We start from the raw sequence: 9,349 nt of genomic DNA on the forward strand, positions 1-9,349 counted from the left end.
AGGGTAGAATTAATGTTCTGAGCTGCATATATTTCAATGCAGGGAGTACTTTAGGAAAGGTGGATGAGCTTTGGGCATGGATCAGCTCGTGGAGTTATCATATTGTAACATGCCGAAGAGAGATTATATGGATGTGATGGGAGGTGAAGACCTCGATACAACAACTATCACTAAAGAGATAGTGTTGAGCAAATTTGTGGGCCTAAATATAAACAAGAACCCTGATCCTGATGAAATGCATCCCAGGGTACTGAAAGAAATGGCAGAGGTTATAGTTGAGGCTTTGGTGATAATTTACCAAAATTCTCTGGACTCTAGGCAGGTCCTGGCGGACTGGAAGAGGGCGAATGTCACGCCACTGTTCAAAAGAGGATGTAGGAAAAAGGCAGGTAACTATAGGCCAGTTAGTTTACCATCTGTAGTTGTAAAAATGCTTGAAGCTATCATTAAAGAAGAAACAGCGAGGCACCTGGAAAGAAATGGATCCATCAGGCAGACACAACATAGATTTAGCAAAGCCAGGTCAAGTTTTGACAAACTTGCTGGAGTTCTTTGAGGATATAACAAGCACAGTGGATAGAGGGAAACAGATGGATGTTATTTACTTGTATTTCCAGAAGGCGTTCAATAAGATGGCACATAAAAGTCTTATCCATAGGATAAGGATGCATAGAGTTGGGGGTGATGTATTAGCATGGATATTGAATTGGTTAACCAGTAGAAAGCAGAGAGTTGGGATACACGGGTGTTTCTCTGGTTGGCAATCTGTGGTGAGCAGTGTGCCTTAGGGGGTCAGTGCTGGGCCCACCACTGTTTATGATATACATTAACGATCTGGAAGAGGGGACGAGTGTAATGTATCTAAGTTTGCCAACGACACTAAGCTGAGTGGAAAAGCAAACTGTGCGGAGGATACAGAAAGTCTGCAGAGAGATGTAAATAGAATAAGTGAAGGGCAAGGGTCTGGCAGATGGAATACAATGTTGGTAAATGTGAGGTCATTCGCTTTGGAGGGAAAAATGGAAGATCAGATTTAAATGGTAAAAGATTGCAGCATGCTGCTGTGCAGAAGGACTTGGGGGTGCTTGTGCATGAATCACGAAAGGTTGGTTTGCAGGTGCAGCAGGCTGTCAAGAAGGCAAATGGAACGTTGGCCTTCATTGCTAGAGGGATTGAAGTTAAGAGCAGGGAGGTTACGCTGTAACTGTACAGGGTACTGGTGAGGCCGTATCTGGAGTACTGTGTGCAGTTCTGGTCTCCAGACTTGAGGAAGGACATACTGGCTCTGGAGGTGGTACAGAGGAGGTTCACCAGGTTGATTCCAAAGATGAGGGGGTTAGACTATGAGGAGAGATTGATTTGTCTGGGACTGTACTCGCTGGAATTCAGAAGGATGAGAGGAGATCTTATAGAAACATATAAAATTATGAAAGGGAGAGACAAGATAGAGGCAGGAAAGTTGTTTCCACTGATAGGTAAGACCAGAATTAGGGGACACAGCCTCCAGATTCGAGGGAGTAAACTTCAGATGGAGATGAGAAGGAACTTCTTTTCCCAGAGAGTAGTGATTCTGTGGAATTCACTGCTCAATAAAGCAGTGGAGGCTACCTTAGTAAATATATTTAAGACAAGGTTGGCTAGATTTTGCATAGTAGGTGAATTGAGGGTAATGGGGAAAAGGCAGATAGATGGAGATGAGTCCATGTTCAGAACAGCCACGATCTTATTGAATAGTGCAGCAGGCTCAATGGGCCAGGTGGTCTACTCCTGCTCCTATTTGGGATTGGACACGCTAGAGGCAGGAAACATGTTCCCGATGTTGGAGGAGTCCAGAACCAGAGGCCACAGTTTAAGAATAAGGGGTAGGCCATTTAGAACAGAGTTGAGGAAAAACTGTATCACCCAGACAGTTGTGGATCTGTGGAATGCTCTGCCTCAGAAGGCAGTGGAGGCCAATTCTCTATATGCTTTCAAGAAAGAGTTGGATAGAGCTCTTAAAGATAGCGGAGTCAAGGGATATGGGGAGAAGGCAGGAACGGGGTACTGATTGTGGATGATCAGCCATGATCACAGTGAGTGGCGGTGCTGGCTTGAAGGGCCGAATGGCCTACCTCTGCACCTATTATCTATTGTCTATTTCTTATGTTTCTTATTGTATTCATTAGTGAGATTTGGCTACAGGAGAGGCAAGACTGGTCGTTCAGTGTTCCAGGGTTCTGTTGCTTTAGACATGGTAGAGCTGGAGGGATTAAAGGTGAAGGGATGGTGTTAGTAATCAGGAAAAGCAAAACTGCAGTATTCCGTTAAGACAGACTGGAGAGCCCATTTAGTGAGCCTTTACGGATAGAAGTGAGGAATAAGAAAGATACAACCATGTTAATGGGATTATATTATAGACCACCCGACAGGCCGCAGGATTTAGAGGAACAAACTATTCCTCTAAATAGTTTGGAATAGTTTCAAACTATTTTGAAACTATAGTTTTGAAACAGACTATTGCCTTCCATCAGAGTTTTTCAGACAAACTGTCCTGCATTATCCCCACCCATGTCGGCACTCACTCTGCCAGCTGTGCACTCGATAAACTCTCACTTTTCTAACATATTGTTCTTTTATCATCAGAAGCACAATCAAATTCAACAACAAACTCTATTTGCTGTTTTTATGACACATTTTCCAGTGGCTACTGATATTTATATCAATGAATGAAATATTTTTCTGGTTTAAGACAGGGTTGGATACCTTTTTCCATAGTAGGGGAATTAAGGGTTATCGGGGAAAGGCAGGTGGGTGGAGATGAGTCCATGGCCAGATCAGCCATGATCTTATTGAATGGCGGAGCAGGCTCTACAGGCTGGATGGCCGACTCCTGCTCCTGCTTCTTATGTTCATTTGATGCTGGAAATGAGAACAATATAAAATACTGATCAACTATTTCTGCTGGCAGATGCAATCCCTGTAGAGACTTACAGGACAACAGATGTTAATTATTTGAGTTTGTCCCCAGTTACCTCCTGGAAGTGCCAACTGTTGGTGTCCCATGGTCCTGTAACCAAGTGGTTCATTTACCTCAACCAAATGGTTAATTATTGTTCATTTGAAGAACAATCACCAAAGGGAGAAGTGGGAAAGAACCTATGAACCAAGACCATGAATGTCAGCACAGTGTTTCACAGCTAGACCTGGTCCAATGTTCACACATAGCCCCTCCCCAGTAAAAGTCAGCTGGACAAACCTTACGTCCAAAACAGGACTTTAGTAATGAAATTAGACACACAGATGTACCTCCAGCAAAAAAATCACCCTAAGGGTATTTTGTCACCTTTACCTGTTTCAATTACTGAGATAAAATGCTTTTGTATGGGGAATAAAAGTGCAGGAACATAGCATGGTGATAAAAAGGATCTTTTTTTGCAATAATTGTGACATCTGTTTTGAATCCATCTGAAAGATCCACTATTCCTATTCAAATCACCAAACTGTTTCTCCTGATGGTACAGCCAAAACTAATTCAAGGTGATATGTATGGAATGGCAGAACATAGCACATTTTGTCGGACAGTACAGGGGAGGGACAGGCTCTTCTGCCCAGAATACTGTGCCAAACTAATTAAGCTAATGATGCCTAATTAATCTCTTCTGCCTGCACATGGCCCATATCCCTCCATGCATTGCACAGTCATGTGCCAATCAAAGAATCTCTTAATCTTCTCTATCATACATTATGGACTTATGGACGGCACTTATCCCAGCAAGTGGCCTAAGTGCTGCACCTGCCCATTCACCTCCTCCCTCACCTCCATTCAGGATCCCGGCAGTCCTTCTAGGTGAGGCAACACATCACCTCTGAATCTGTTAGACTCACTTATTGTGTCCGGTGCTCGTGATGCGGCCTGCTCTACATTGTGAGAGCTGTCGTAAATTGAGGGACCACTTCGTCAAGCAACTCTGCACCATCGGCCGCAAGTGGGTCTTCCTGGTGGTCAGACATTTTAATTCCCATTCGCATTCTAACATGTTAGTCCATGGCCTCGTCTTGTGCCATGATGAGGCCACCCTCAGGGTGGAGGAACAATACCTTGCCTGGGGAGCCTCCAACCTGATGGCACGAATATTGATTTCTCCTTCTACTAAACAATTCCAGCCCCCCCTATTCTCCAATCTGATCTCTTCTCACCTGCCTATTACTTCTACCTAGGTCCCCTCCTCCTCCCCTTTGTCCTATTCTCCACTCTCCTCCCTGATAAAATTCCTTCTTCTCCTGCCCTTGATCTTTCCCACCCACCTGGCTTCACCTATCCTCCTCCCCATCTGCCCACCTTTTCATTATTCTGGTGTCTTCCCCCTTCCTTCTCAGTCCTGAAGAAGGGTCTCAGCCCGAGATGTCAACTGTTTACTCATTTCCATCGATGCTGCCTGAGCTGCTGAATTTGTGTGTTTCGCTTTGGATTTCCAGCATCTGCAGAGCTTCTTGTGTTTCTGATTTGCTTCTCTTTCATATCTGCCTCTCCTACCACTCCTGGCAGCACATATCAGGCATCCAGCACTCTTTGTATAAAAACCTTTGCCCTGCACATCTCCTTTGAACTTAAATACATGTTCCCTGGTATTAGACACTTTGACTTCGAGGAAAAAAATACCAACTGGCTGCCTTGTACAATCTTCCATCAGGTGTCTCCTCAGCCTCTGCACTCCAGAGAAAACAATCCTGCAGAAAGTTTATGTTGTGCACCTTGGATAATGACTTACAAAGAGAGGAGGATTGAGTTTCTCCAGGGTCTCTCTTGTTTCTTGGCTGTAACTCCAGTCATCAGCCCAATACCCATGCGGTGCATTTCAATGGCAAACAGCAAAGATGCTTCAAAGGAGTATTATCATACAACAGTCGACATCAAGGTGTTGTTTGTGAAGCTGAAAGGTGCTGGATTTTCAGGGGTGTCCCAAAGAATGAAGGAAGCTACAGAGAGCATATGATTAACAAATAGATTCTAGAGCTGATGGTGATGCGTGGCACGCGGAAACTAGGGGAGTGCAGACATTTTATAAAGGAGGAGGAGGTTGCAGGGAAGGGACAGGGTCAAGTGATGGACTGGTACCAAACTATTAACATCGAGGAGATGGCAGACCAAGAGCCAATGGAGTCTTGAGCATGGTTTGAGCAAGCGCAGTGGGCGAGGAGAAGCCGCTGGTGTTTCTGATGCTGCTGTGACATCTGAAAACGATTCTACAGATGTATAATGCTTATCATCATCGATGGGTAATATCGGACCGGACCATTTCGGAAACTATTGCATGGAACCAATTACTTCATTATTACAGAGTTTAATTTAGAACTTGTGAGAACTGGTTTGCTTGTGTGAGAGGCAGCATGTATAGAATGCTGATCCTCACTGACAGCATTTCTGTTAGTTTACTAACAACTCTCCAGGGAATATTGAGACATTGAGGCCTTTCTTTAATAAACATTCTTGTCTATTGGAAGTCAAGGTTTGGGTGGCTTATATTCATTATACAGATAAAGGATGGACGCAAGCTCGTCAATAAATGGGTCAGGATGTTTTTCTCCAGAGCCCCGTTCTCCCCATGTTTCTCCAGTAGCACAGAAATCCTGCATATAAGAGCATAAGATATAGGAGCAGAACTAGGGCATTTGGCCCATCAAGTTTGCCCCACCATTTCATTATGACATCCATGGTTTATCAGAAGCATTGATCATGTGGATAGTCAGGGGTTTTATCATAGGGCTGAAACGGCTAACATGAGAGGGCACAGTTTTAAGGTGCTTGAAGTAGGTTCAGGGGAGATGTCAGGGGTAAGATTTTTACCCAGAGTGGTGAGTGCATGGAATGGGCTGCCAGTGACAGTGGTGGAGATAGATACGATAGGGTCTTTTAAAAGACTCTTAGATAGGTACATGGAGTTTAGAAAAACAGAGGGTTATGAGTAACCCTAGGAAAGTTCTAAAGTAAGTACATGTTCGGCACAGCATTATAGGTTTTCTATGTTTCTATGTTTCTGTGTTCCTGTGACTGATCCAATTTATCTCCCAGCCCCAATTCCATAGATTCACCATTCTCTGGCTAAAGAAATTCTTCTGTCCCACTACATTTGCTCAAACCATGCACAAGACTTCAAGTCTGCAAATGTTCTCAGTGTTGTTTTGTCAAAGATCGGAATGAATCCAAAAATACCTAATGTCAATGGCAATTACTCATGTTCCTCTTGTAGGAGCACACTACTCCTGCCAAAAACAGCTTTTAATTGGTATGAACCAGCTGTGGAACGTGAACGTGCCTTGGATGTGTTCACACTGGCATCTTTATGCTCCTTCTTCCATCTGTTTTATTTACTAAATCATCTTGTAATCAAAGCAAAGAGTCTGAGGTCAAAATCAAAAATATTTCGTAATCTTAAACATATCTGTGCTATCTCATTCCAGCAGAAGCTCTCAAAATTCTTCCTATCCCAGAAACTAATTTGCTGTGTGTTTTGAAGTCCCAGCTATACTTACACCATGTGTACATGTTTCTGAAGATCTTTTCCTGGTCGTTTAAGGATTGAACAACAAGTTCAAAAGTCAGCATAAGGAATCTGTGAATCAAGAAAAGAGCTTGGTCCCTTCAAATTAACTCAATGCCACTTTGACTCGTTTCAGGAAGAGTGAACAAATTCATCTGTAAGCCCAAAGAGATGAGATTGTAAAAATTATTCATCTCTCATTCATGGTGACAATAAGTTCATCCGTACAGAGGACAATGTCATCTTTTTACAGTCAATTGTTTGGCTGGATAAAATATTCAACTAAGAAGCAAAAGATTTCAGAAGCAATCACCACTATACCAGTCTCCTGCTTTGTCTGATCACATTCTGCTTCAAACAGCAGCAACTTTCGATGGGCACAACCCAGAGGGAAGAGCAGGCGTCCGTCAGCAACTGAAGTGTCTTTGCAGGAATACTAAAGTGCAGCTGGGGGCCATCTGAACCTTCATAAAAGCACTCACAGTTCAACAAAGACATGAGATGAAGCTGCGGCATGATGAAACCTTCTTAAAGCTGTGGGGGGGGCACAGAGGTCCACCGAAATACAAATTGCTCTGGCACTCACTCTCTGATGGCAGCCAGATTTTTGCTCAATCTCCGTGATGAGAACTCAGCTTAAAGCGGACACTGTTTCCCTTTGAGCGATGTAGACCCAGGCAGCAAGGATTATTGTCTCACTTACACAGAGTTATGGCACCGTAATACTGCACGCTTCAGAATTAATGTGATTTTAGATCACAACACTGTCACACATAGGAGTAGGGTTGGGTTTCAGCCCATCACATCTGCTGCACCATTCCATCAGGGCTGATTTATTATCCTTTTCAACACAATTATCCTGCCTTCTCCCCGTAACCTTTGATGCCCTTACTAAACAAGAACATATCAGCCTCCATTTTAAATATACCCAGTGGCTTGGCCTCTGGTCCTGGACACCTCCACTATAGGAAATATATACTCCACTCTGTCTAGGCCTTTCAATATTCGATACCTTTCAATGAGATCCTCCCTCATTCTTCTCAACTCCAATGTGTACAGACCCAGAGCCATGGTGCACACCTCAAACATTAACCCTTTCATTCCCAGAATCTCCTCTGGACCCTCTCTAATGCCAGCCATCTTTCTTCGGCATGCACAAAACTACTCATAATGCTCCAAAGCAGCAGTACGTTCTTGCTTTTATAGTCTGTCCTCTCAAAATTAAAGCTAATACTGCATTTTCCTTGCTTGCCTCTGACTCAACCTGCAAGTTAACCTTTAGGGAATCGAGCAGGAGGACTCCCAAGTCTCTTTGCACCTCTGATTTCCGAAATATATCTCCACTTCTGGAATAGTCTATGCCTTTATTCCTTCTACCAAAGTGCATGACCGTACACTTCCCACACTGTATTTCGTCAACCACTTCTTTGTACACAGTATTCTTCTAATCTGTCTGACTCTTTGGATTTTCAGAAGGCCCTTGACTCAGTGCCACACATGAGGCTGCTTAACAAGCTATGAGCCCATGGTGTTACAGTAAAGATTCTAATATGGTTAAAGCAGTGGGTGATTGGCAGGAAGCAAAGAGTGGGGAGAAAGGAAGCCTTTTCTGGTTGGCTGCTGGTGACTAGCGGTGTTCCACAGGCATCTACGTTGAGACCAATTCTTTTTACATTATATGTCAATGATTTGGGTGATGGAATTGATGGCTTTGTTGCAAAGTTTGCAGAGGATATGAAGACAGGTGGAGGGGTAGGTAGTTTTGAGGAAACAGAGAGGCTACAGAAGGACAGACAGATCTGGAGAAATAATGGGTGGAATAAACTGTCAGGAGGTATATGATCATGCACTTTGGTAGAAGAAATGAAGGGTTTGACTATTTTCTAAATTAAGAGAAAATACAAGAAACTGAGGTGCAAAGGGACTTGGGAATCCTTGTGCAGGTTTCCTGAAAGGTTAATTTTCAGGTTGAGTCTGTGATGAGGAAGGCAAATGCAATGTTGGCATCCATTTCAAAAGGACTAGAGTATAAAAGCAAGGATGTAATGTTGAGACCTCATAAAGCACCGGTGAGGCCTCACTTGGTGTATTGTGAGCAGTTTTGGACCCCTTTTCTTAGAAAGGATGTGCTGAAACTGGAGAGGGTTCGAAGGAGGCTCATGAAAATGATTCCAGGATTGATGACTTGTCATATGAAGAGCGTTTGATGGCTCTGGGCCTGTATTCACAAGAATTCAGAAGAATGAGGAGTGATCTCAATGAAACCTATTGAATGCTGAAAGGCCTGGATAAAGCGGATGTGAAAAGAATGTATCCTATGGTGGGAGACGACATAGCCTCAGAATAGAGGGGCTTCCTTTTAGAACAGAGATGAAGAGGAATTTATTTTAGCCGGTGGATGTGGCAAATCTGTTGAATTCTTTGCCACAGGAAGCTGTGGAGGCCGAATCTTTATGCATATCTAAGGCACAGGTTGGTATATGCTTCATCAGTCAGGGCATGATGGGATATGGAGAGAAGGCCAGAGATTATAGCTGAGAGGAAAATTGGATCAGCCATCATGAAATTGCAGAGCAGACTTGATGAGTCAAATGGCCTAATTCTGCTCCTGGATTTCATGGTCTTATGGGAATACCATGGGTTCTTATCTTGTTCAGCAGCCTCATGTTGGGCATCTTGTCAAAGGCTTTCTGAAAATCCAAGATGCTAGAGACCTTGAGCAAAATGGCGGAGAAACTCAGCAGTCATAATGAGGTAGTCAGGCAACATCGATGGAGTGAAGTGAACAGTTGACGTTGTCACCTCCATCTACCCCTGAGAAGCCGCTGCTC

This window comes from Hypanus sabinus, chromosome 18, assembly GCF_030144855.1.
Source record: "Hypanus sabinus isolate sHypSab1 chromosome 18, sHypSab1.hap1, whole genome shotgun sequence".
In the NCBI taxonomy this organism is placed as follows: domain Eukaryota; kingdom Metazoa; phylum Chordata; class Chondrichthyes; order Myliobatiformes; family Dasyatidae; genus Hypanus; species Hypanus sabinus.